This window comes from Canis lupus, chromosome 31 (genome assembly GCF_048164855.1).
Source record: "Canis lupus baileyi chromosome 31, mCanLup2.hap1, whole genome shotgun sequence".
NCBI lineage: Eukaryota > Metazoa > Chordata > Mammalia > Carnivora > Canidae > Canis > Canis lupus.
In genome coordinates this window covers 26,020,495-26,047,815 of record NC_132868.1, presented here as the reverse complement: position 1 = coordinate 26,047,815, position 27,321 = coordinate 26,020,495, and the positions used below count along the sequence as shown (strand labels likewise).

Sequence of the window (27,321 nt, the reverse complement as noted above, 5' to 3'; positions counted from 1 at the left end):
GGGTTTCTGTCCAAGGGGAGCTGAACTAGAAGGAAGTGGATTGAGCAGACACCAAACTCTGGACCAGAAGAACATATTTTGTAATCAGCAGATGAAGTGAACATGGTATGAAAGGAGCCAGGAGCACAGGAGCTCTGGCCCAAGTCTGGCAGTTTGGACTCCGTATGCGCATGGGGAGGGGAGCAAGTGCCAGGAGGCTCCTTGTCTGATACACTTGGAGGGAGGCCATCCACGGTTGCCTACGAGCCTGGGCTGGGGACCGTGTAGGCACCCCTCCCTCTCTGGTAGTCTTCTTGACAGGTGGACAAGGAAGGTGGTATCGATGGGGAAACCGAAGCTCAGGAAAGCAAAGTAACCTGCAGTTTATGGAGCTGGTAAGCGGCAGATCCGGGGTGGGAATACAGGTGTTCCGTTCCAGTGTTCGGAGCACTTTCTTTCCTCACCAGCTCTAGTTTATATGTACATGCTGCACACATTTTCTTTGACAGATTTCAACGTTACCCAAGCAGAGAGATGTTTATAGTTCTGTGAATTTAACAAAATCCAATTTTCATGAGCAAATGTCCCTACCTCGATTGCTTTTGAATCGAAAAGGACGCATCTCTGTGGTGCCAACACCGGGTGGCTTTGCGGAGCTGGCCCCCAATCAGCTGTGATGATGGTCCTGTTTCATCACAGCCAGCCAGGTCACAGAGGCACGGGTTACTCAAGCAGGGTTCTTAGCACCTTTCCCTCAGGGGGAGACTGATCAGCGTTCTTCTCCTGACATGCCGGAGACAGGAAGGAGCTTGCTTTCAGGATTTGTCTTTTATGGTTCCACCAAAAGGACTAACTTGATGGCAGACAATCCTCTGGGCAAGCTGCAGATGTGGCTGGTTGAGCCACCTTTTGGCCAGGGCTGATCACGTTACCCCCTTATTAAAAGCATTCATGTTTTCCCCCTTTGTCTATGAGGTAAGGTTCAAACTTCTTTTGGAGTTCCAAGCCTCTGCGATGGGGCTGGAGCCTCCCTTTGCTCCTGGTCTCCCAGGACTCTCCATCTCAGCCACCACAGAACCAGCCTTCCAGGCCTGGTGGATGGCCTTTGCCACTGCCTTGTTGTCAGGACGCCAACTGCCCTTTGAATGTCACCTGCTCCACTACATCTGCATCCCCTTCCCCCTCAACGGTCAGCCGGGGGTTAGTCTGCTGTGACATTTTCTGCCTCTACTGGACAGGACCTCGCAGACTGCTGGGTGTGTAGTAGGGGCTCAGCGTTTGTTGACTCGAATTTGGGCTCAGGTTTTGTTTCTGCTGAGATCAGTAAGTCTCAGAGCCTAGTGCATTCACTGGAGACTCTTTGGAAGGATCTTCCTCTGTCTTCTTCCTCCTTTACACCATGAAATCGAGTGAAACAGGAGTGCGGGGCTGGGAGTTAGAGAAACCAGGATACTAGTTCTGATCTTCTCTCCAGCCTCTGTGACCTGGGCCAGAACAGCCTCAGTTTCTCTAGCTATGAGATGAGTGTGAGCTCAACGACCCTCCGTGCATGCTAAGCCAGGTGGGCACTAGCCTTGTGCATCCACACCCTTGTGGAAAGGGTGTGCCCTTTCCACCCCAGTGGCCTCCTTGTCTCTGGTCCCATACGGTTCTGTCTGCTGTTGAGTGGGGCCCTTTTGTCCGTTTCATGAGAATGGCCCTAACTGCACCCAACATGAGCAGCAGCTTCAAAGCCTCCAATTAATCAGATAGCATCCACTCCCCTGAGATCCCAGAGATCCCACAATCTAAATGTTCTTTGAATCTCCACTGGCATCTTGATGATTTTTCTCCTATTACATAGGATGACCGGACAAGATTGATGATACCAATATCGTTTCTCAGTGCTTTCCTCCTCAGACCTGCCACTGTCGTGAAAGATTGTTTTTGAATTTCCTGTGTATCACTCCCACAGTGGGTCCTCTTTTATTAGCATTTAACTTTATTTTATTAAAGATAACAGTGTAATTGGGAGTCGGTTCTTCAGGTTGAGGTGATTTAAGAGAAAACAAATCTTACCCATTTACGCTAATTCTGTGTCTATGATGTCTGTGATATTTATGGCATTAATTTTGCAGGCAATGTATTGTGTGCCAGAACAGCAAGTTCTATACATGAATGGTGGTGCTTTGACTGAAGTATGTGTCCCGTGGTAGCTGTGTCCTCAGGCGTGGAGCTAGCCATGCACGCAGATTAAATGACCGAGTGAGTATTCAGAAACGTCAGGCCCCAGCAGGCGGCCAGGGGAGGCCAGCATGGACAGGCTAGACCAGTGTTCGCGATGTACCTCTCGTTCATCTCTTCTGTCCGTTCCTGCTTCGGCCACACTCTGGTTCTGCTCTTTGGTTGCTCCCCTGGGTCATTACAAAAGGCTCTGTTTGGTTTCCTGGTTGTACACAGCTAATCCATCCTGTACGTGCCCACCAGCCCTACTTCCTGCCTAGTCATCCCCATGCTCAGAGATCCTCATTGCTCCCCGTTGCCTGAATGAGAAGATGACCCTCGGCCTGGCGTCCCAGCCCCTCTTGACGGTACCTGCTGAACTCCTCTGATACTTCTCTGCCCCTCTGTCTGGTTCCCTTGCATCCGCAGCGTGTTGCCACTCCCCCACCTCTCGCATACTCATCCTCCCTTGAACCCCCAGCCTTTAGGGATCTCTTCCTCTTCCAAACCTTGCAACTCTCTCTGTGGCCTCATGTACGCGTTATGTGGTGCCGTGTAACAGATTACTCCACGATTTAGAGCAACAAACGTATATTGTCTCTCATAATTTCTGAAGGTCAAGAGGCCGGAAGTGGCTGAGGCGGTAGGTGGTTGTGGCTCAGGATTTCTCAGGAGATTGTCGTCAGGCTGTTGCTCAGAACCGCAGCCATCTGAGGTGTTGGCTGGGGGTGGAGGATCCACTTCCAGGCTCACTCAAGAAGAGGCTCTTGGCGAGAGGCCTCAGTCCTTCTCCACTTGGTCCTCACCACAGGGCTGCTCAATGACATGGCAGCTGGCTTATCCAAAGTGCGCGGTCAGAGACACTAAGATGGAAGCTGTAATGCCTTTTGTAACCTAATCTTGGAAATAAAAACCGGCACATCTGTTGGGTACACTGGCCAACCTTGGTACATCATGGAAGATGACCACTCGAAAATGTGACTGACAGAAGGTGAGGTCATTGGGAGCCACCTTGGAGGTTGGCTACCACACCTGCCTTGCCTTTTTGCCTGTTGATAGTGTTTCTCCAGCTGGCCTGGGGACTGTTAGAGACCAGAGAGTGGTCTCATTCACTGCCATTGCTCAGATACTTCAACGTGCTTTTTCATGGAGATGCTTATTTTGTTTTCACAGTAACCTGTTGGGCTTTTAAAAAACTAATTAATTAAAATGGAAGCAGGAAACCAAGGCCCAGAGTGTCTTGGCTTAATCTAAGTCAATCAGGTACTATATGATAGTTTGTGAATTCACTCCTGGGTCTTTCTGATCTAAAACTTAGGTTTTTTGCATTTTACAAATGATTTGCTGATTTTGACTTCTGTAAAATATTGGCTACAACCTGCTTCTTATCTATCAGCTTTGGTGATAATTAAGAGGAACAGCGTGGTGGCACCCGACGATGCAGGGAAGTGTTTGTATGAAGCAATTCCAGGATAGGAAGTTATTTCTAAGAGGTTGTCCTAATCAACTGAAACCTCATCTTCTGGGCTTTCATTTATTCAGCAGCTGTTTAATCAAAGCCCCTGATTTATCTGACTGTTCTACTGAGTAGGGCAGATTAAGAGGCCCATATGAGTACCATGTTTCAACAGGTTTTTCATTCTCGGTCCTCCGGGGGAGGTCTCGCCTGGCTCCGTCCATGACAAGACACTGGCTACCACAAAACCTTGCTCATCTGTTTCAAACATAATGAGAACAGACTCTGGGGTTCCTAGGTTTGGTGGGATGAAGCCATAATCTAAATTGGGATATCTTCTGATAAATTGTCCTAGATACTGTGCCTCAGTTCACAGAGAGGTTGGTGTGATGATGGGGTTGGGGGGAGGGGAGAAAAGAGAAATAAAAAGGGGAAAAAGGAAAAGGAAAGTCCTCACTGTACCCTCGAACACAAAGTTATGGTGGTTGAATTAAAGGAGCTTTGATTTTCTTTTTCATTTTGAACAAAACTCTGGCCCCCAGAGTTGACTTTCAAAGTGGGGAATGAGTACAAGTGTTCCTAATTTTAGTCACTCTTCCTTTATTCTCTGCAGAAAGGGGAACACAGCAGGTGGCCTTCTAAAACTTGACCGCCTCGAGTTTTTGTGTTCCCTCTCATGATCATCTTTTATGTCCGTGGGGGGGCATTTAGACTTATTCCAGTAGTAATTCTCCTTTGGATTTTTAACTTCTGGGCAAAAGATAATTTTTCTTCTTTTAAAGTTCTTGATTTAGGTCTGTCTGCCCCCCCCCCCCCCCCCCCCCTTAGGCCTGGAAAAGTTTTCAATGTTGTTTTCCAAGCACTTTTCTATATCTCTGCATAGGCATGCTTTTCATTTTTTTTTTCCCCTGTCGCAGCCATGGGGTGGTTTAAATATTACATGTCTCACCACACTGAATTTTCCCAAAATTGTGGAATTTCTTGGATCTCTTTAAAGAGTCCAAAAATACTGGGGAGGAAGAGAGGAGTAAGAAAGGGATTTGTAAAAGAATTGGGAATGAGCTTTCTCAGATACTTTCATACTCCTGGGTGGTTATAAGTTGTTTTCCGCATAGATTGACATCTTCTTGAGCTGAGTACTCTGAGTCAAATTCTTTTCTCTGGAGCTGTGAGGCAGTTCCCATTCTGACGACAGTAGAATTCTGTCTTAGGACTTTGTTTTCAGGTTTGCATGTCTCTATATATGCAAATCATACTTAAATCTTTATGTGGAGACATGGCCTCAAGCACAAAATATTTCCAGAAACGTCTGTATACATTTGCAGTTCCTTCTCACTCTCACCTCCACTATCAGTGGGCATTTAAACATGCAGGGGAGCAGTTATAAGTCCTTGAGAGAAGTTACCTGGTCAGGGAGCTTTGGTCAGTTCAGGTACATTTTAGGGGGCCCAGCCAGACACAGTTCCTGGGCATGCCACAGGTAAGACATGCCCAGCAGAAAGAAAACACAGTTTGGAGCAGGAAGATGAGCATCCCTTTTGGTAGGATTTCCTTAGCACTGAAGGGGCTGCTTTGCCCCTAGAAGGCAAGAACACAAACCCAGACGGTATATGCAAAAGGACTTAAGAGGACCCAGTATATTGGCCTCAGTACGTTCTGATGTGAATACCCTCACTTACAGCAAACACGCCAGCAGTCATAATTATTAGTGTGTAAAGCACTTAGCTGTTTGTCTAGCACTGTCTTGGGTTTTACCTTCCTCGGCTTCACAGAATCCCTGCCTGTGACTCTGCTCCCTCACCACTACGAAGTAAGTCCTGCTCAGTGGCTACATGACGTACATAGCTCAAGCTGGGAAAGTAGAATTTCAAACCCAAGCCTTTTCGACTTCTCATTTAGCACACTTACCTGCCTCTCTGTCCCTAACCTAACTGTGCATTCACTAGCTTGACTTCATAAGAGAAGAATAATATACTTTTGGTTCTATTACTACTTCTTTCTACCACCCCTGCTCCCATATTTCATGAGGTCAAGGCCACAGATGCTTTTATATTTCTAGTTTCTATTCCATTCTCAGAATATGACAGACATTGGAAATCATGGTAGTTTAAAATATGCCCACAAATCTTTGACAGTCCCTTCAAAAGATGGAGCCTATTCTCCTGGAATGTGGGTTGGACTTAGTGACCCATTTCTAACAAGTAGAAAAAAGTGAAAATGGCAATGAGTATCTTTAGAGATTAGATCATAAAAGGCACTGTGGCTTCCTCCTTGCTCCCTCTACTGGATCGCTCACTCTGAGGGAAGGTAGCTGCATGTTATGAGGACACTTAGGATGTCCTATCCCTATGTAGAGGCCTACTGAAAGATAAGAAACACTTGTTTTAAGTTCTGGGTGTTCTATTACATAATAGTGCAGGAGCTAATATAGAATTGGATGAAACTCACCTAAAGAGTTCTAGGCTCATGATGATTCTGGTCATTAATGTTAGTGACTCAGGGATTCGAACTGTGATCTGTAGACACTGGCTATTTCTCTGTTTTCTTTCAACTCTGAAAAAGTGTGCAACAGTTCCGAGGTTTTCCCAAAATACATAATCACCTGGGGATCATTTAAAAACCCACAATCCAGTTCAATGAAATAGAGCATCCTGAGGATAGCATTTTGGAATTTATATTTTAAAAAACGGAGATGACTCAGATGCAGACAGCCATCGCCTGTCCAAGGAGTATTGTTTGGGAACCACTGGACCGGAATGCTTTTCCCTTTTTTCAGTTCTGATCATCGAGAGTTTGCTATGGATAATTGCGTTCAGTTCTCTTGCTGGGTCTCATCCTAAAGTCTTCTGTAGTAGGGGAGCATGCCTTGGAACGAAGAACAACCATTGTCAGATCTGCAGGGAAATTCCCCCACTCAAGCCCCATCTTGTGTTTGGCCTGGAGCCCGTGTCAGACCAGGTTTGGGAGACTGCCTAGGCACTGCATGGGACCGAGAGCAGAGAACAGAGACAGGTTCCAGTGTAAATGTTGAGTCTAATACCTGGTATTAGTCTCAAAATCAGGCATGTTTATGTCAAGAGTGTCTCCCCGTGTATACAGATTGCAGAAGGCCCCTTTGGGAAAGGAAGGAGCACAGAAGAGAATCGGTAGCTATGGTGAGTGCTGTCTGGGGGAAACGTTGGGGCCTTCTGAAATGAAGGAAGAAGTCCCAGTCCCATACTCTGGTCACTAGATACTGGCAGAGTTGTGGCACAAACAGGGCATATTCTAAAGGCGTGTTTTTATTTCTTCAATGAAAGGTTATAGTCCTAATAGAAAATCAGTTCTTCATCCAACGTGGGTACTCCTGGGTCCAGGTCTCTGCTCTGTGATGGACAAGCCTTTGCCACAACGGTGGAGTTGAAACTGGGCCTGGAGTCCACACCTGCATATTCGTCTGGCTTCTTGGAGTCTTGTGGACAATGGCTGAGGAGAAATAATGCAGACGACATCTAATAAATGAAAATGTAAATTTTTGGTAAAAGCCTAAATATGACTCCGATCCTCAAAAAAAACAAACAAAAGAAACAAAATTAGTTCTTCAAACATTATTACTGTGCACTGGGTGTAGTTTCTGTGATGTATACCATGTGGATGTCTATGCCAAATGCAGTATTTATTGTCTGATTTGGAATTTTTTAAAGGGAGAAAGTCTGGGTGGTCAAGTATACCCATTTCCCCTGTGAGCTCTGATCTAGAATCTCTCCTGGCACTAAGTAAGTAAGTGTGTAGCCCTGGAAAAGTTACTTTCCTGCTGTAGGGCTCAAGTCTTTTCGTTGGAGAAGGGAGAGATGTGGACAGATGATCCACAGTCTCATCTAAACAGGTGAATCAGTTCAGCATCGTGTTCCTTGTCGAGGGCGGCTCTGACGAAACCTCACAGACTGGGTGGCCTAAACAACAGATTTCTTTTCTCGCATTACTGGAGGCTGGAAATCCAAGATCAAGGTGTCAGCAGGTTTAATTTCTCCTGAGACCTCTCTCCCTGTCTTGCAAATGGCTTTCTTCTCACTGTATCCTCACCTGGCCTTTTTTGTCTGTGTACGTGGGTTCCCCTTGTCTCTGTGCGTGTCCAGTTTCCTCCTCTTATGGGGACACTTGTCGGATCTGATGAGTGCCCACACTGGTGGCCTGATTTTAACTTAGTTTCTTTAAAGTCCCATCTTTAAATACAGTCACATTCGGAGATCCGGGGGGATTAGAGCTTCAAAATAGTGAATTGGGGGGAATACAGCCCATAACAAGCATCTGGATTACCTTCACAATTATTAGAGACCCACTGTGAAGCACTGGCCGGGCATAGATGCGGGGCACCCTCGGGTATCTACGGTAGAGGTAGGAGAGACTGATAAACCCCCTGAAGACATCTGGTCTTTTCCCTGCCTTTCCAGAAACAAGTTCTGACATTATCTCTGTGTGTCAGAAGAGTCAAAGTTAAGGTCACTGAATGCTGGTAATAAAGGAGACCTTCGAGTAATGGTTCTGTTTAACATTAGAAGAAGTAGAAGGCCAGAGGGGGATGGCACTAGGTTTATAATCAGGTCTCTTGATTTGTGATCCCATTACATCTGCTCAAAGACAAATCAGAGCATATAACCATAGTTTCTGACTTCGGTGCTGCCTCCAGTACCTCTGAGACACCCCAACTTAGGTGCTGTGACATTTTCCCAAGCTCCGAGGAGGGGAGGTATAACAGTACTTCACTGGGATGTGCTAAGAACATTTCCCAAAATAGTGACATTCTGTAATCAAAAGCTTTTTGTCCAGGAGAGGGCTTTTTTCAACACTTTCTTCTTGGTCTCCCAAGCCGGGCAGATCTCTCACCATGAGACAGAGGATCAAGGGTAGCAAATCTGTAAATTGGCAGATTTTTGTTATATTTAAACAGGTGAAGAACAGCGAGAAACAATAATAGAAGTGATCCACTGAATTTTCTACTTTAATTCTGGGGTTAGGACTGGGAGCGATGATGTCTAATACTTCTAGAAACCCACAGACTGTTGAAATATTTTAAGTAATTACATCAAATTGTTATTAATTCTTTCTGGAGTCTGTAAGTGGCTTGAAAATCAGAGATGTGACCTAGCACTTTCCCTGGGTTAAGTGGAATACAATTTGCAAATATTGTTACATACTTTCAAGAATTTTTTTTTAAAAGATGGTGGGTAAATCAAATAAGAATAATCCTATCAATTATCTGTACCTGTGATAGGAAACAATTGCTTACCTAAATCAATAGATATTTCCATTTGTCCCATGAAAGAAGTTGTGTGAGCGTCACATTGGTATTCCACGTTTGTCTTACTCCCGTGATAAAATAATATATCCTTGTTCACCTCCTGAGAGAGAGGCTGCCAGCTTTTCCCAGAGTCTGAAACAAGGACATCTGTGTTGAAGCATTGGCCACCTATTATTTATAAAGTGAGTCATCTGAATGCAAAAATAGAGGTATCTTTTAATACTGTATAAGAATGATTTGCCACTTTTATTGTATGCCTGCTGTTCATGAGACACAATATTTGCACCACAGACCCACTCCGTGTTTTCAGAGGGTTCCAGAATGATTCTTTCATTCAGCAAATATTTAGCGAGGCTTCCTGTGCTGGCCACGAGCCACAGAGCAGCGAACCACAGCAACAAAGACGTGCTCCTGCTCTCAGGGAGTTTTTATTTTACTGAGAAAGGCCTTTGTAAGATGATTTCGCTTTTGAAAGTAAAACTGCAAGTCAGGCTAAAGTTCCCAAAAAAAAAGGAACGTGATTCTAGGAAGCTACAGGAGCAGGTAACCAAGGAGCCTGCCTGGCCCCAGGCTGGAAGGCTTCCCTGGGAACCTTGTTCTGGGGTGAGAAATGAAAGGGAAGGGGGAAGACAGGATGAAAAACTCAGGTTGCAAAGGAGAGGATTTTTGTGTGTCTTCTTTTTTTTCTCTGGTGTGACTTTGGGAGAAAAAAAAATAACTTCACCTCTTTGGGCCTCACATCCTTATTTGCATGAATCACAGAATCTGAGGGACCTCAGAGTCCCTGAACTAGATTCTTTCATTTACACAAATTGCCCAAGCAGCTACTGTGTACCGGGTAATCTGGTCCTGACTGAATTTAACTGGGATCATTCACCCCTAGCAGCTGGATCCAGCAGCAGAGACAAACTGATGAGGCAGCCAGTTGTGGTGTTGTGGTGTGCGTGTCCGGGGAAGACAGGTGACAGTGGATTAGCCCTGATGGGAGGGGAATGGCAGCCTGAAGGACTTCACGGCCTAAGAGACCTTTCACCAGAAAGCAGGGTGAAGTCAGCCTGGGCAGCCAGCATGGTATGAAACAATCCATGGAGATTGGAAATATTCACTGGGACCATAATGAGTGTCCTTAGTCCTTACTCTGTACTCTGAAGTATTGATAGCATAGACATGTCCTTTTGGGATTCTGCGTGCACCCCAGTTTCCAAGGTGATTACGAAAATCCTTGCCCCTAATCTCCTTGCTGTGTGAGGGTGGGGAAGCGTGGAAACGGTTCCTGTGCTCTGGCTTGGTTTCCCATCTGTTAGAAAGTGCCCTTTACACAGCAGGGTTCTAGCGACTTAATTATTGTTTGTAGGATATTTAGAAGTTCAGGTCAAGGATGAATTTCTGTTGCAAAACTGAAGGCACACGGGTAAGATGTTTAAAAATGAAGTGATGGGATGTCTGGGTGGCTCAGCGGTTGAGCGTCTGCCTTTGGCTCAGGTCGTGATCTTGGGGACCTGGGATCGAGTCCCACATCGGGCTCCCTGCGAGGAGCCTGCTTCTCCCTCTGCCTGTGTCTCTGCCACTCTCTTTGTGTCTCTCGTGAATAAAAAAATATAATCTTTAAGAAAATTAAAAAATAAAAATACTAAAAATGAAGTGCAAGGTTTTGTTTTAGGGTTTTTGGGGATTTGGTTTCATTTTGTTCTTGTAGGGAAGGATCTTGATGGCTTTTCTGTGCTTCATAGTTGGGTCAGATTGCCAGGATATTTTGTTATCCACCAGAGAAAGACAAGGAGAGCTTTCTTAGAGAGGCTCTAAAATTATTTTCTGTTTATTCTCTTAAGTATTTGGCTTGAATAGGAAGTAGAGTCTCCTTGCCAAGATACGGTTAGCGTTCCGGCGGTGTTTTAAAAGCTGGCCAAGGGATTGGCATGAGAGGAGAAAGCCCACGCAACGTGAAGTGTTGCTGGAAACTGGGTTGTGGTCGCTTAGTCTAAATGTGATGAGAAACAGAACAAAACGAAATTAACAGGATTGATTTTAAAATTTGTTCCCTTTCTTACCTTCCGAAAGGACTCGAAGGTCTTGAAGGGAAAAAAGTCTGAGTGTAGCATAACCATTAAAATACAGAACAAAGCCGAAACATCATGAGAAGTTTTGTATAGCAGCAGCTGGTTTTTTGTTTGCCCTTTTTTTTTTTTTTTTTTTTAAATCAAGGTATATAACTATTGTTAGTATTGTTATTGTTTGGGGGCATGAATTTTAGGTGAAAGATTCCTGGCAGTCTAAGCAAAAAAGGGAAAAATGGTTGCCTAGCAACTTGCATTGACTGATAAAAAAGAAAGCAGATCAGTCTGTCAAGGGATCTATTCTTTAATATATTGATTATGCCAATTTATATACTGTAAACATTGAAACATAGAATTTTCCATAACTTCCATAAATTTTCCAGTCAATGTAAACTCTCCTTGGTGAGACAGTTTTTTGTTTTTTTTTTACATTGACCTTCCGTAAACTCTTATACTGGGTTGAAGGCATTTCTTACATGGGGACATAGCTAAGGCAGTCCAGGTTCGCAGTTTTCTATTATGATCTGATACAAGGAAAAATACCAATAAGTGGATGGATATTACCCTGTTTCAATCAGTGTTTTAAAGCCTGTGTGTTCACAAGAATGGCTTGGGGCCCTTGTTAAAACATAGATCCAATGCCTGCTCCAGATTTGCTGAATCGAAGTCTCTAGGAAGGGGCCTCGGTGTATATTTAACAAATGCACCAGGTGATTTCTTATGCTCCAGCAAGTTTAGGGAGCACTGCCACAAATGGTTTTCCTTGACTGTTTTTCCCTCTCAGCTGGGCTTTGTAACAGTCATTTTGAGCATAAATTGTGATAGGAGCCTGAGGCAAGAGAGGGGACGAAGCCCAGCAGAGCCAGTTTAATTAGCTGGTCTGGAGCCATAATGTCATTCCCCTTCCTCAAGTCCTGGTGCTTCAGGATGCTGCCCATCAGTTCCCCCCAGGGGCCTTCTCATCTGTAATGCCATTGATCCTTGTAACATCTCCCGTGTGGTGGGTGCAGAACAAGTATAACACCGTATTTCATCCATTTTCAGATGCAATTTTCCCACAGTTTTACATCTCTAAAATGAGTACGCATTTTAGAATTCTGGCGGCACTTTTTTTTTTTTGGTCTTAGTGATCTATAAAATAATAGTGCATCTTTATAGTCAAAGGTCTTAAAGATCTGATAAACCATAGTTGCTCCTTTTACAGATGATGAGGCATCTGAGACATTAAGAAGGCGATGTGACCATGGAGCTCTGCCACCGGTTGGGGGAGCCCAGCCTCAGACCCAGCTCTCTGTCCTTGCAGTAGTTGTTAATAGCCAAGTAACCAGTTACCCCAAGACTTAGTGGCTTAAAACAGCATTTGAAAATTTTCTTCTCTCCTAAGTTTTCTTGGGACCAGGCATTCAGGATGGGCCTAGCTGGGGCCTCTTATGAAGTTGCAGGTATAGCATTGGTTGATTATTCATCTGTGAGCTCGACTGGGGCCAGAAGTTCTATATAGGCTGGCTCACTCACGTGGTTGGCCAGTTGCTGCTGACATTGTGTGGATTCCTCAGTTCATCTCCAGGTGGGCCTCTCCACTAGCTCTTCCTAGTATCTACAACATAGGGACCAGCTTCTCCCAGAGCAAGTGCTCCAAGGGACTGAGGTGGGAAAATGTTGAGTGCCTTTTATGACCTCACTTCAAACGTTTCATACTGTCACTGCTTACATAATCAATTTGCCACCCAGACCTGACTCTATTCAAGGAAACTGCACAAGGGCATGGATATCAGAAAGTTGAGGCTCACTGGGGGCTGGCTGTTTCCTTCACACCACACTGCTTTTCCAATATTGTGCTTTCCTGATCAGCTTGGCCCTCTCATAGTCTTAGGTCAGGTTCTTGAATTGAATGAATGAAAACTCTTGGGGATTTATGTCCCATTCTGGCACTCGTGAAATTTTAATGTGCCTACAAATTCTCTGGGCCTCCCGTTAAAACACAGACTCTGATCCAGAAGGTCTTTATAAAGGCAGCCTGAGATCCTGCGTTCTGACCAGCTCCCATATAATGCCCTGCTTCTGGCTTTCTTCCTTTCTTTTTGTCTGAGGTACAGATGGTCTGGGGAGGAGGAACCAGGGGAACCAGCCTGTTTCACTAAGTTAGTTGAGGGGAGGAGAGGTATGAAGCTGCTGGGAGCCCCCTGCATTATTAGGTAGGCAGCTCACTGCAGCTGTGAGCCTCTTCACGGTGAAGGTCAGGTTTCAGACAGCAACAGCTGGGTGCTCAAAATGGCGAGGTAATTAGCTTGTGGGAGGTGGGGGGGTGCTGGAGCATAAACAGTACTTAAAACAGAACGTGTCAATGCATTATTCAGAGCTCAGATGCCCATCGGTGGTTCCTCCCGTCCTTTCTCGCCTCCCCTCTCCCTCTTATGCACACACATTGGCACTTGGGTAAACTCTAGATCCACAGTATTATTTCCCTGAATAACCTGAAAATCAGAGCTGAAATCCTACAAATGCTCACACTTTAAGCTGCTTTGCTATGATCTAGAATGTGGAGCCTTGGCACTCTGCCTTTCTTCTTGCCCATGGCAAACCTTCTGCCCCGTGTCTTTCTACACGTCGGTTAAGAGGAGCGTGTTAGACTGTTTGGCAAGGGAGGGGTTCATCTCTCTCTCTCTGTCATCCCACATGCACATGCATGTATTATAAATGGATAGAAGAGTGAAGAAACCAGCCTCACACGTATAGGAGGGACCTTGAAACTTGTGATGAACACAGGGACCTCCGTCTTCACGTATCTAGTGGTCCCGGGGGACCAAGTTTATCACCTACCGTTTCCTTCTCAGCCGTGCCAGTCTCTAACTGTAGAAGCTGAAAATTCTGTTTACTGAGTGCCTACTGTGTGCCAAGCATGTACACCATCCATCTTCCAAGACCTGAGAGGAACGTACGTATCACCCTCAGTTTGCAGAAGAGGAAACCAAGCCTGTGAGATTTCCTTACACCCCTGGTAGGTGGCAGTGTTGGAGGCTGTCTCCAAATTATGGTGGTTTCAGCCTGAAACCACTACTTGGTGCCCACCATCGCAGAATCAGACGTCCAAAGAAGGCAACAGAATGACAGACAGCGCTGGAAGGGATCTCAACATTGAGTTCGTGTACTTCTTACTCTGGTACTGAGGGGGGTGCTGAGATACAGTTCATGAGAAGAAGAGTCCACACATTCATGAGACATGGATGGAAATTGCAGTCATTATCTGAGGCTGCCCATTAAATACCAACCAGCCCGTTCTTGGCTGGTGGGAATGCCACATGGTATAGCCATGTTGGGGAACAGTGTGATACTTTGTAAGAAAGTCAGACACATCCACTGAACAAATGGCACAGCCATCACACTCCTGCTCCTGAGTTTCTGTGTGAGAGAAATGGAGTGTGTGCACATAAAGACCCATACACAAATGTTTGCGACAGTTTTACTCTTAATAGCAAAAAACTAGAAACAAGCCAAGTGGGGGTCAGCTATTGAGTGGATAAACAAAGTGTCATATCGATACAATGGATGGCAATAAGAAGGCACAAGCTATTGATTTGTTGAATTCAATCATATGGATGAATCTTAAAAGTCTCACACTAAGTGAGAGGAGCCAGCGTGAAAGACTACATGCTCTGTCATTTCTGTGCCAATCAGGAAATGGCAAAACCATAGGGACAGAGATTAGGTCAGAAATGCCTGGGGCCTAGGAAGAGGATTGACTGCAAAAGGGGTCTGAGGAAATTTTGGGGGGGCGATGGAAATCTTCTGTGTCTAAATTGTGGCTATAGTTATAAATCTGTAAGCCTTTGTCAAACTCATCATGCTGTATCAAGTAGATGACTTTTATTGTCTATACGTTATACTTCAGTAAACACGATTTTACGAAAATATATCAGCCAGTCCCAACCCACAATTTTCCAGGTGGGAAAACATGATCCAGATGAAGAAATGACTTGCTACAGCAGATGAGAGTTGGGAATACAGGTTTCTCGGCCCCAGTCCTGAGGCAGCAGCGAGCTGAAACCTTGGCCTCCTATCTTAGGCCTCAGCATGTTCTAGGGAGGCCAGGAGGGCTCATCCCCAGCTCTTGCTGGCACACTGTGATTTTTAAAAAGTCACCATCTACTGTGTTGCTTATCGGGCCGTTGACCTGCAGGTTGGCTACAGGGCTCCTCATTAGAAAAAAAAAAAAAAAAAAGAGTAAATTCACATATAGCCAGAATCCAAGAATATAAAACTCCCAGCAGTAAACCTCTATGTAAATATTCCATTCCACCTTTTTTGGGTAAAGGGGGAAACCGGCAAAACATGATACTGATTTGGAATCATGCCTTGTAGGACATCACCACCAGTCAGTCCAAAAGAACAACAAAATCCTAGAAATGCACACCCACATCTTGTTGCAGAAAGCAGGTACGATTTGGAGTGAAGCCAAACCCAGTTTTAGTTACTAAATCTTTTCCTTCCTGACTTCATGTCCTTGGGTAGCCACTTAACTTCTCTGTCTGCAAGACAGTGACCATAATTCCCACCTCACAGTGCTTTTATGACGTGTAAATCAGAGATTGGGAAATAGAATTCCTAGCCTGAGTGTGATAGATTTCTCTAGTACATTCATCACTGGGCCATGTGCTTTACATACATTATCTGAACCCGTAACAGCCACGATCCCCATTGTGGAGGTGATCAGCTGACGTAGATCATCTGCCAGCAATTATACCTCCTGGCCAGAACCACCGGGCTGTGTGTAGATCTCAGTAAATGATGGTGGATCTGAATTGAGCCCTGTTTATGAAGTAATTGGGCAGGGAAATTGGGAAGAAGTGAAATTCTGCTTTTAGTTTGACAGAAAGCATTATTATTATTTGCCTTTTAAGAAAGAATAGGAAAACAATTGAGGCCTAAATGAATGAGCGCCAAACTCCCAGTTGAAGAGAAGTTGTCTTCCCTGGTCTCATCTTCACTTCGCGTCCTCTCAGTGTCCAGGAACCCAGGAGACCTTGTGCTATTTAGGGCCCAACTAAACCCAGAGAGCCAGGGAGACTTTCCCTCTACCGCTCAGCAGGGTGACCCTCTGCAGACCTTCTCCGGACGCTCACTCAAACCCTGCCTGCCTTCTGGGCTGTAAGAGGCTGATGACTTAAGAGTAACTGAACAGGGTTGATTTTATCAAACTTGTTTTTCTCCTTTCAGAGCTGGAATAATATACCAAGTGCGTTTTCTGTATTCATTTAAAAATCTTAGTCTGGGGATCCCTGGGTGGCTCAGCGGTTTGGCACCTGCCTTTGGCCCAGGGCGCGATCCTGGAGTCCCGGGATCGAGTCCCGCATCAGGCTCCCTACGTGGAGCCTGCTTCTCCCTCTGCCGGTGTCTCTGCCTCTGTGTGTGTGTGTCTCTCATGAATAAATAAATAAAATCTTAAAAAAAATAAAAATCTTAGTCTGTCACACAGCCAGTATCAGCCTAGATTTACAGAACACCAACTAGTTTTAAAAACCCAAGACAACTAGCAAAATACCAACTATCAAACTTAACAAAGACCAGTGAGTTGGATGTTTGAATTCCTCCTTTAAGTGCTACTTGTGCCTGGACTCAATTTTCTTTTTCTAACCGTTGCCTTCCAGTGTGACGTGGCCAGTTAGCCCTAGTGCATCCTCTCGAGAGTGGTGTTCTGTTGAAAGGTGTACTGTTTTCATGTCATGGGATATTACACACAAAGGGCAGAATTTGAGCTGAAAGTAAGCATACTGGATTCCAGTATATGGACAATATGATCAATATTAAGTCTGTATGTGGGGTGAGAAACACAGGGTATTTTTAGGTACCGTAGATTTCTCTACTACCCAGGGCAGAATTGTCTTCCTAAATGGTTAGGAGCCCAAGGACCAGAGGAACTATCGTCAAAGCTGGTGGTCAAAGTGGGAGACCATAAAGACAGGATCCCAACACCAGTCCAGAGCTGTTTGCACTAGCCCACACCACATTCCCTTTGTGTTGGTTATTTAATAAATTCATTTCACAACCCGTAGAGCACAGTAGGAAACAATGCAATTACTGAACCATAGGAACACAGCTGCCAACATCTTGTTGATTCAGAATTGTCCAAACACTTCCATGTGGGGGCGGGATTGATGCAATTTGCTGGTTCAACAGTTGACATTGATAAATTGGAGTTTCATTTCCTCAGCCTTCTGTTGGAGGTGCTAATGAGCACTGAAAGGCTGGAGAAACACAGGAGGGAGACAAGGGAAAATCTTGCCTGATCTACATACTAAGTAATTGAGCCTGTGTGATGTGGACTTGACACTGCTAGGTACGAGGTGGACTCACTGAAGGCACTAATGAAGGCCAAATAAAATTAGCGCCGTGAACATTTTTTTAATTATTTAGGTTCCACTTGCAGATTGTGTGGGCTGGCATCCTCATTTATTGGAGAGGATGTTTGCTTTTCCTAATACTCTTTTGCATGTTTCCTGAAATATTCTTTTATATTTCAGGGGGCACTATGCCAAGATTCCTTGGCTTCTGGAAAATGAGGGGGTTGGACCAGATGATCTCTGAGGTCCCTTCCACGCTCCATTTTTTTACTTCCTTGGCAAGAGAATTTGCCCGAAATGAATTGCATTCCCCTACACACACATTTATCCAGGTCTCTGTTTTCCCATTCATTTTCTTTTTCATTCAGGAAGCATTTGGTATGCTTACTGTGTGCCAGTTACTGTGCTAGGAACTAGTAATAAAGTGGGAGGTAGGCCAGGGCACCACTAAGCCCCTTCTGTCATGAGCTTGTATTGTAACAGGGAGACAGTAAGTAAATAGAGCAGGTCGGGGACCTGCTGGGGGTGCACACAGCAGTATCTAAGCACACAGGAGTGTTCCTAAGCCAGACATCTTGGCGGAAAGCTATTCGGAGCATGTAGTATCTTAAGTTACCCCTTGAAACAAGAAGGTGAAGTTTGGGAGGAAGAACTGTTTAGATGGACTTTCTCCTGTGTCCCTCCCAGTACTTTTTTTGAGCATCTTTTCTGTATTTAGCTTCTAGAAGGGGATCATGAGAATGTCATAAAACACTGGCTTGGCTTGATATGGGAACACAAAGTAGGGAGAAAAAGGAATGATTTTTGGAGAAGGGATGGCAACGGTTAACAAAGTGGTAATGTTTTTAAGAGATTAAAAATTAAAAAAAGAAAAACAAAAATTCTAAATGACAGTCTTAAAAATATTTTATAATTTCTTCCTTACATGAAGTCTATGTATGACAATTAAATTTGGTCACATCTTTACAGACATCAGCTATTTTAATCAGATTGTTAGAGCTGAAAATCCTTTGGAAGTTGTCTCTTCTCATTTTATACACAAGGCAATTAATGTCCAGTTAAGTTAATGGGTCTTTTAGCAGAAGTAGCTTTAGAAGTCACCCCACATAGCCAAACCACCTTCTTTTTTTCAAAGGTTAACTCAAGATATTACCTCTCCTAGGAAGCTTTCTCCCACACTCTTTCCCACTTTGCTAACAAACTCCAATTGTAAACTTTCCCTCATAATTTTTGCCAAGTTATAATTGAAGCTTATTACACCTCCTGACATTCTTTAGGAATTTATTTTTTCTTCTTTAATCCAACAAATGTTCATTGAACTTTTACAGCAAGGGCCTTAGGTACTAGGGAACATTGTACTTGTGTGGAGCAAGTTGATGTGATTTTGTAGGATGAAATCTGAAGTTCTTCCTTTGAGATTTAAGTCCCTCAGTGATCTGACCCTATTCTTACTGTCCAGGGTTCTCTTGATGAAGCTGGGTGTACTGCCAACACAAGGCATTACTACTTGTACTCCCAGAGTTCCCACAGAAACAAATTCCTACAGAACATATATCAGCATAGAGAGGAGATACAGTGATTTTTTTTCTTTTTGGCGCCCAAGATCAATATAGGTTGTCTGTGGGACACCCTTCTAGTAGAAATATTTCTGTTACTATTTCCATGATTTTTATATTTTCTCATCCCTTTACTCTGTTAATTTATTCAAAACCAGAAATCAATTTGAATAAAATGGATTGGGCTGAGTCCTGGACTTTCGAAATTAGCCTTTGACATATATAAATTTGTATTATCTTGAAGTCCACGCCAGGCATGAATAATCTTCTTTCTTCTTTTGAGCTCTTAGAAGAGAAGATTTATCTTGGAGAAAAGCATTTCATTGAGCTGTGAGTAGATGCATTCAGGCATCTCCAGCTGCAAGTCATTTTAGAGATTATCAGACATTTATTTACTCCATGTTTTTAAATCAATCTGGATCCTTTTTTTTTTTTTTTGGTATGGCATTAATTAATATTAAAGCTGTTCTAAGCAGAATTTCATTGCAGGTAATCTTGATTTTATTTTCAGTGTGCTCGGTTAAGGCCACCTATAAATAAACCAGAGCTCAGAATATTCAGTGTGAAAATAATATGCATAAAAATGCAGATTTCACTTTGAACAACTACTATACTAGCTCATAAAATGTGTCAAAAATCTATCATATTATCATATTCTATTTAGTAGAAACTATAGAAGTCGAATGTCAGCTGATCATTGGCATTAGTATGTTAGTTAGGCTGTCCTGTACAGGATTTATATTTGTACGCTTGTAGCACATTTCAACACCTCTGTGTGGTAGTACCTGACCCTTAAACCAGGGTATCAGAACACTGGTTGAAGAATTTGGAAACCTTGATCTACCCATGTCTCTGGATTTCACTAGCTTCGTGAGTTTCCTCTGCAGCCGTGCCTCTTTGGCATTCGGTTCTCATGAATGTCAAATGAAGTGGTTAGACTAGAAGATCTAGGTACCAATGCACTTTTGAGGTGGGGTGAATACAAGCGATGGAATGTTTCTTTCCATTTTGCACGCACAGAAGGAAAAGAAGCCATGAAGGATAACGAGGAGTCACCAGCTCAGTGGGATTGGCCAGGCTCCTTCAGATGGCTCAGTGCTCTTCATCTCTTTGGACCTCGTGCTGCCCTCACAGCCACCCTGGTAACACCTACTCACCTACCAGGGATTGTACTTTGTTGTTTACAAAGCTTGGTCGTTTGCATTTGCTTTTAACGTTTGTTAGGATAACTCTAGATGGGTCTTTAAAAGTGTGAGAGTAATAAAGTTCATTGGCAAAATCGCATTTTAATAGTCCACCATGCAATCAAAATTGGGGTCCTGTATACCGTTTCTATTTAGTCTTATTTGGGGAAGAAACCAATAATTAAAGTGAAGCAGTGGAAGCCACTCTCCGGCATATCACGGGCTCTTTTCAACTACATTTAAAAATAGCTTCCTATTAAGAATGAAGAATTTAAGCAGATTCCCCACTCCTTATACTGTTGAGCTTGTTTAGGGCATGTGTAATTAGCATCCCCTGGCTTGCTGCTAATGATGTCTCTTGGTAGCCTCACATTTAGCAATATGACAAGTATGTATTTATTTGTTTAGAATCGAATTACATATTTCAGGTGAACACATCCCAAGTCGTGCCTCAGTTCACAAGTGCCATGTTAACTCCATTTGCAGCTGAGCTGTAATGCTAGTGTGACTGGCTTGTGTTTGGGGAGTGGGAATCGGAGCCACAGAGAGAGAGGGAGAGAAGGGAGCAGTTTTGAAATCGACAGGTGTCATCTCCCCGACAGGTGGGTGTCATCTCCCCGGCACCACCTGTTGCAGCCTCTGGGTCTCTAACTTCTGTCCAGGGCACCCTCCATGTCTTACCATGGCCCTTTGTCAATCTACAAATCACTCGGTCCCCTCTGAACCAGAACGCCCAGTCCTGCAGGCAGGTGTTCTCAACCTCAGTGAGAAGGTTGTGCTCTGATTGAACACGTGCGTGCTAGGGAGTAAATGGGGATTCAAGCCTTAACTCCCAAGGAGCAATTTTCCATTTTCTTGTGACAATGACCTTAATTGGTAGAATTTCTGGTAAGAGGAGAGGGAAAAAATAGGAATTTTGGCCTGAAAGTCTGTCTCCAGGTTCAGTTTTCCGTGTCTCCCCTTAGCTTTCCTGGCTTTCTGGACCCCCTGGTGTGAAAGCTTTGGTTACTCAGCCCTCTCCCCGGGCAGTAGCAGAGATGTGTTGTGAGGAGCTAGAGGAATGGGGAAGGCAGATGTGGATAGTCATTACCACTTACCGTGATGACGTCTGTGAGTTAATTTTGTCTTCTAAGCCATGTACCTGTGTTCAAAGATCAGATCTACAGACTGTGTAACTCTGGGCAATTATTTAAAGTCAGAGCATCCATTTCCTCTCACTACCCAGGGGCATCACAAAGATTAATACGGAAACAACCTTTGGCCCGAAGTAGATGCTCAGGAAATGGGTTATGTTATTAGGAGGCCAGGGGTGGTTACACAGTGGCATTAGCAATATCTGAAAGGAAGCCTCATTGGAGAAATTTCACATAAGTGATGTGCATGTTGTTATTTGAAGGGTGCCTGCTGTCAGAGACTCTTCTGATTGTTTTAAATAGATTTCTGGGAACGGAAAACAGGTGGTGAAGCTGCATGCCAGGCAGGTAGCCCAGGGCTGGCACTCCTAGGAGGGGGGGCCTGTGGGGCCGAGCAGAGCAGCCCAGGGCAGAGTGCCAGAGGGGGGCTCACCCCCAGCCCGAGCAGCTCCCCTGGGACCACACACTTTCATCGGCAGGCCTGCCTCGTCTACTGAAGCGACAGTCAGTCCTGGAAGGAGAAAGTGACAGATCGTTCGTTGCCCAGAGACGGCTTGAAAGTCCTGGGCCTGCTGTTTTCTCTCCGAGTGCTCTGAAGAAACTCCCTCACCCATCTTTTCCCTGCAACACAGCGACTCACCTCTAGACTTTGAAGGGACTTTGGGAAGGTCTGAAATTACCTTTTGGGTTGTTGGGAGTTGTTACTGCAGGTTTATTAAAGATGTATTCTCTTCCATTCTGCTTAAGTTATATCAGCACTTAGAGTGTCTTTGTTGCCTTTTTGTTTCCATGCGTTCCTTAGTAGTCCTGAATTTTCAAGAAATCACTGGTCTGGAGGGTCTGTATTTCCCCCGACTTGTATGGGGGGCGGGGCGTGTGCTTTACACCTGCTCCCTCTCTGCCTTGCTACAGATTCACTTTTCATACATCACTTGGGAACACAGCACTGTGCTTCTGTCTGGACCCCTGAGAGTCAGAAAGAGCAGTAAAGATGGTCTAGTCTGAGCACCTCACTTGGTCGTGAGGACATGGTGCAGAGAGGAGAAGTGATGTCCAAGTAGAGTGCAGCATCTCTGGAGCATCAGGTGTCTGTCCTGCTTTGCACTTGGAGATCTTCTGGGATCCATGGCTTCTCTTCTCCCTGGAGCACTGGCTGCAGGGCTGGAGGGTCTGCTCTGCTTGCTGCCTGCACGTCAGCAAGCACCTGACCAGCCTAGCAGGGTCTGCAAAGGCGTAGAAATAGTCAAATGAGCGAATAAAGTTGGCAAAAAGTGAAGTCTTTTTTAGACAGCTTTAGAATGATTAGAGCAGGGAATTGGGAGTCCCCCCTCCCCCCCAGCAGCATTCTGTATAGAGTAGATCTTTTGTAAGCACTGATTTATTTTCCTGCTGAAGGCCAGCCCCAGGCAGAATTGGGGAATAGCCAGCTGGATATGATGCAGGGATTTTCAAACCTTCTTTCCCTCTCTTTTAAAGCTGCAGTGCTCTGAAACTTCAAATAGAGGCAGCACAGGAAGCCCAGTGTGTAAAACAGGTAAACTGGTGGTCGAAGTGGGGGTGAGAGGCCCCTGGGGCGCATTTGGGGTGTATGGGGCTTCCCCACCCCGCTCACCCACTCCAACCTCCTGTCCTTCTGGACTCCCCAGTAGGCCTGGCCCCATGCTCACTTTGGAAGCCACCATTGCAGCAAACAGCCAGTGAGTGTTTGCAACTCAGGCAGCCCCACTGTTGGTCACTGTTGGCAAATCCTTTAACTACTGAGCCCGATATTTCTTTTCTTGTAAATTGAGTGTAATGCATCAGAAGGAAAGATTTTTTTCATGTAAATATGGAGATAACAATCTACCTGGTTCATACCAGAGACTCTGTAAATGTTGATTCCCATCTCTCTTTTTACCTCTTTTTGCCTTCCCCTTGTTTATGCTGCTTTCCCTTAGATGTGCCCTCCCTCCTCTGAAACCCAGAGGCCTCTGGCACTTGTACTTGCCAGACACGCTCAGCTCTCCAGGAAAACTGAGTCACTTATATTCTAGTGGCAGCTCAGGGCAGCTCTCTTGTCCCCAGGAGCTTTTCCTTTGGCACTTCTATATTCTAGCAGGACCGCTCCATCCCTGCCTCTCTGATTTTCAGTTAGTTGAGAGCTGGGCAAGTAATTGACAGGCAGGGGAATGGTATAGAGGGACTTGGTAATCCTTCCTTTCTTACAAACAGCAGTCTGCCTTCTACTCCTGATTGAGTACTAGTCTAGACACTTATGTAACAATGCAGTTACAGAATAAGGAAGATTCCTTAAAATCCTTGCATGCTGCAAAATTGCGTTCTAAAAGTGACAGGGCTTGTGTGCAGATCACTCAAAACCTATTTGACTTTGTAACCAGGGTATTAACAAAAGCACTAGCAATACTGAAAAATAAATAGCACTCCAAGGTAGGACTTTATCTTGAAAAAAAAAAAAAAAGGTTGAAGGTGGCTCGACGAAGAGCCACTTTTTCTCCTTTTTAGAAAAAGGAGAGAGTTGTTGAATTTTGGAGACAAAGGTAAAATGCACTAAAATCAGAGAAAATAATAATCAAAAGACAAGGATTACCATGACAGCTCACATTCCAGTCTGAGTGAAGAGGAACGTGAACATCATTCTCTCCGCGGGATACTACATTCTGCTGTGTTGGAGCATGTTTTGTTTAGTGGCTGTTCCTTTTGTACAAAATATTAACATTCTTGGGAAATTGCATATGAACTGAACGCTACTTTCATTGTGCTGACATAATGCCAGTCCTGTACAAGCTCGTTCATGTTACAGTGACACATTCTGTAAACAAACCGACTGTTCTAGGTCTCAGTCGTCTAAACCCTAGGCAGTGAACTCAGAGACAGAGATGATGAGTAAGACTCCTCCCTGTCCTCCAAGACCTAATGATCTTGTGTGGGACACGGAAATGAACTCAAATAGCTGTAATACCAGGCACACCATAAATCACATGAAATTTCCTCTCAGATGAGTCAAAAGGCTGAGAGAGAACAAAGAAAGAATATGTCTGATCGTGGGGAGTGAGGAGGCAAAAGCCTGTAGAAGGAGTAGGACTGGCAGGGTTTCACCAGGCAGAAAGAAGAGAATGAGCAAAGGCTTGGGAGCCAGAAAGCACAGGACATATTTGGGGGACTGGTATGGTTTGGGGAAGGCTGGAGCCACTGAGGAACATAAAGGAACAGTAAGACGAGGTTGAAATAGAGGTTGGCCTCTGAATATAGGAGGCCTTGACAGGGATGGCACCATCAGAGAATTTTGAGCGAGTGAATGATGTGCTTAGAGCTGTCCCATAAGAAACTCCTTTTGGCAGGTCCTGGTCCTGCTGGGTGATGGTACTGGGGAGTAGGACCCAATTAGAGGTATTGCAGTGGTCCCTGTGAGAGAGGTGAGGGCCCGAGCTCCACAGTGACAATGACACACCGTGGCAGTGGGATGTATGGGGAGGGCGTGACACGAGACATTTTAGAGCAGAATCTCAAGCATTTATCAACCTGAGTGGATGGTATAGGGCTCTGGTGGTACCTGTCCCATAGCGATGCTTACTGTGTTGTAACGATAGCTAACAGGGAGCCTGATTCTGGAATGTTGGAGAGCCCATGCTGAGGGCTGACAGGGGCTAGGGCACACCTGAGTTCTGTGACTGGTTAACACTGAAGTGTTGGCCAAGCTTGTGCCTCTCAGGTCCCTGCTGGGTGATCCATGCATGCCCGCAGTTCTGGGAGGGGAGATGATGTTCCCTATATTGGGACCTGGTCATGTTCTGACCATAGAACCATGTGTTTTAGATTTGAAAGACCTCAGAGATCTTCTTTAAATCCTTTGCTGGATAGAGAACTATGGCCCAGAAAGGTCAAGTGTGTATCCAGAGTGGGTCAGAGACTGAGGCCAGAATAGAACCTAGGACTTGCTACTCACTAATTTTTAGAAAACCTCTTAAGTGGCTGTGTATTAGCATTTTCCAGGGAAACAGAACCAATAGAATAGAACAGGAGATTTATTATGAGGAATTGGCTCATGCGTTTATGGAGGCTGAGAAGTCCCACTGCCTGTCGCCGACAAGCCATAGTGATTGTGATTTGTGGTGTGATTTGCAATTTGCTCGAAGGCCTGAGAATGAGAGTAGGGGACTGTGATGTAAATCCCAGTTCCCCAGTTCGAGGGTGGGAAAAGATGAGATGAGATGCCTCAGCATGAACAGTGAGGCAGAAAAAAGGGGCAAACTCCTCCTTCCTCCACGTTTGTTAGTTTGTTTGTGTCCACCCACACTGGAAAAGGCAGTCTGCTTTACCAGAGCCCAGTTCAAATGCTAATCTCTTTGGGAAGCATCATCACAGACATGCACAGAGAGCCTGGACCAGAAATCTGGGCATTTCCCTATGTTCGCAGGTTGGCAGCACAGATGAACTATCCTATGCTCTTTGGAATGGTTGATGTTGATACTTTGTTCTTCCATAGCATTTTTTTCAAAGTTTTATTTATTTATTTTAAAAAAGAGTTTATGTATTTATTCATGAGAGACACAGGCAGAGGGAGAAGCAGACCTGATCTGATGTGGGACTCGATCCCAGGACCCAGGATCACGCCCTGAGCCGAAGGTAGAGGCTCAACCCCTGAGCCACCCAGGTGTCCCTAACTTTTCAGTTTTAATTTACCCGTTTCTTTTTTGACCCTCATTTGACCTCATTGGTTAAATAGACATTGTTCCTCTTCACAGGTAAGCAAATGAAGGTGTGACAGGTAATGACCTTCCCCGTCATGTGGTGAATTAATGGAAGATCAGAACTAGAGCCTAGATTTCTTACCATGAGTCCCTTCTTCCCACAGCTGGATTGTAAATTCTGTGGCTGTGCTAAACCACTGGTTCTCAAAGTGTGGTCCTGGGTCAGCAGCATCAGAATCACTTGGGAGCTTCCTAGGAAAGCAAATTATTGAGCCCTGCATCAGATGCAATGACGTAGGAACTCTGGGGGGCCACCGTCCAGCCATCTGTGTCTTAATAATTTCTCTAGATGATTCTCCACGCCAGTTAGAAAACCTCTGTGGTAACAAGACAGAATCAGTTCTGTATCCATGATTTCACTATATTCTGCCCAAAGTCGTCAGCAGAAAAGATGGTATGAAGCTAAAACTGACCATAAAATTATCACGTCTGTCTTTTTCTCTTCAATTTCCCTCCCACCCACCCACCCCTGGTCCCTTCCTCTGTCATCCAACCAATCAGGTACAATTGTGGCAACTTTTCATTTAAAGTGTTTTCTGTTCCTTACAAAGCTGTCAGAGTTTGTTATGAGCTTTCATTCATTCAGCCCACATTACTTGACGCTTAACAAAGCATAGGAAACTAAAAAAAAAAAAAAAGAAAAAAAAATGAGGGAGGGAGATGACTAAATACATAGACAGATACTGCTACATTTCTTAAAAAAAAAAAAAGGCACATGCTCAAATAGTAAGATAAGACCACTGTTCTTCATTGACCTAGAGAAGTGTGAACAGATGATATTTTAAAGAGAAAATTACATTTTCTCAACATCTGCAAATTTCTAGAAATGGTACTGGAGCTTTATGAAATTTTTTCTCCACCAAGCCTCCTAATAGCCTTGTGAAAGACCTGCTAGGATCCTCATATTTTTTTTTTTTTTTAATGAGGAAACTAAAGTTTCAGAAAGCCAAGTGACTTAGCCAAGTGTCACATAGCTAATAAATCATGAAGCAGTTGTCCACATTCAAGCTTTTCTTTATCCTAAATTTGTAATCTCCCTGTCCTGTCATCCACATTATCTCTTAGGCGACTTTCCTCTTCATATGCCTTTTTCCTCCCCAAACCAGAGCATTTTGTCAGTGGATGTGTGATATGCCACCATTTGAACAGGCTTGCTGCAAACAGCACGTGGGCATTTCGGATTCATCAGTGAGTAGTACTGTTCTGAAACCCAAATCCATTTATGACTCACTTTGAAAGCATCTCAGTGAAATCAAGTATGAATTAAAAATTATATCCAATCTTCAGGCCTTTTTCTTCTTACTTGTTTGGTTGGAGTCAGTCCAACAACTGCAAAAAAAAAAAAAAAAAGAAGAAGAAAAGAAAAGAAAATTAGGAATGCCTGACCTCTAGT

At 44.4% G+C, this 27,321-nt stretch overlaps 1 protein-coding gene and 1 long non-coding RNA gene across 4 annotated transcripts in view; one reads left to right on the top strand and one right to left on the bottom strand.

Annotated features, from left to right (window-relative positions):
- Window positions 1-27,321, top strand: part of MB21D2 (Mab-21 domain containing 2) — a 108,194-nt gene that overhangs the window by 61,498 nt on the left and 19,375 nt on the right. The window contains exon 1 of one of the 3 annotated variants that reach the window (XM_072807857.1): window positions 2,119-2,223. The exons of the other annotated variants lie outside the window; for them this stretch is intronic. The gene's annotated coding sequence lies outside the window, so the exon portion shown is untranslated. Of the gene's footprint in view, window positions 1-2,118; window positions 2,224-27,321 lie in introns of those variants that run through there. 3 annotated transcript variants of the gene reach the window in all.
- On the bottom strand, window positions 6,789-12,625 carry LOC140622431 (uncharacterized). Its single transcript, XR_012022195.1, has 3 exons — window positions 12,485-12,625; window positions 8,904-9,047; window positions 6,789-7,102 (listed from the first exon to the last, which is right to left on the bottom strand). It is a non-coding gene; the product is annotated as an uncharacterized lncRNA (long non-coding RNA).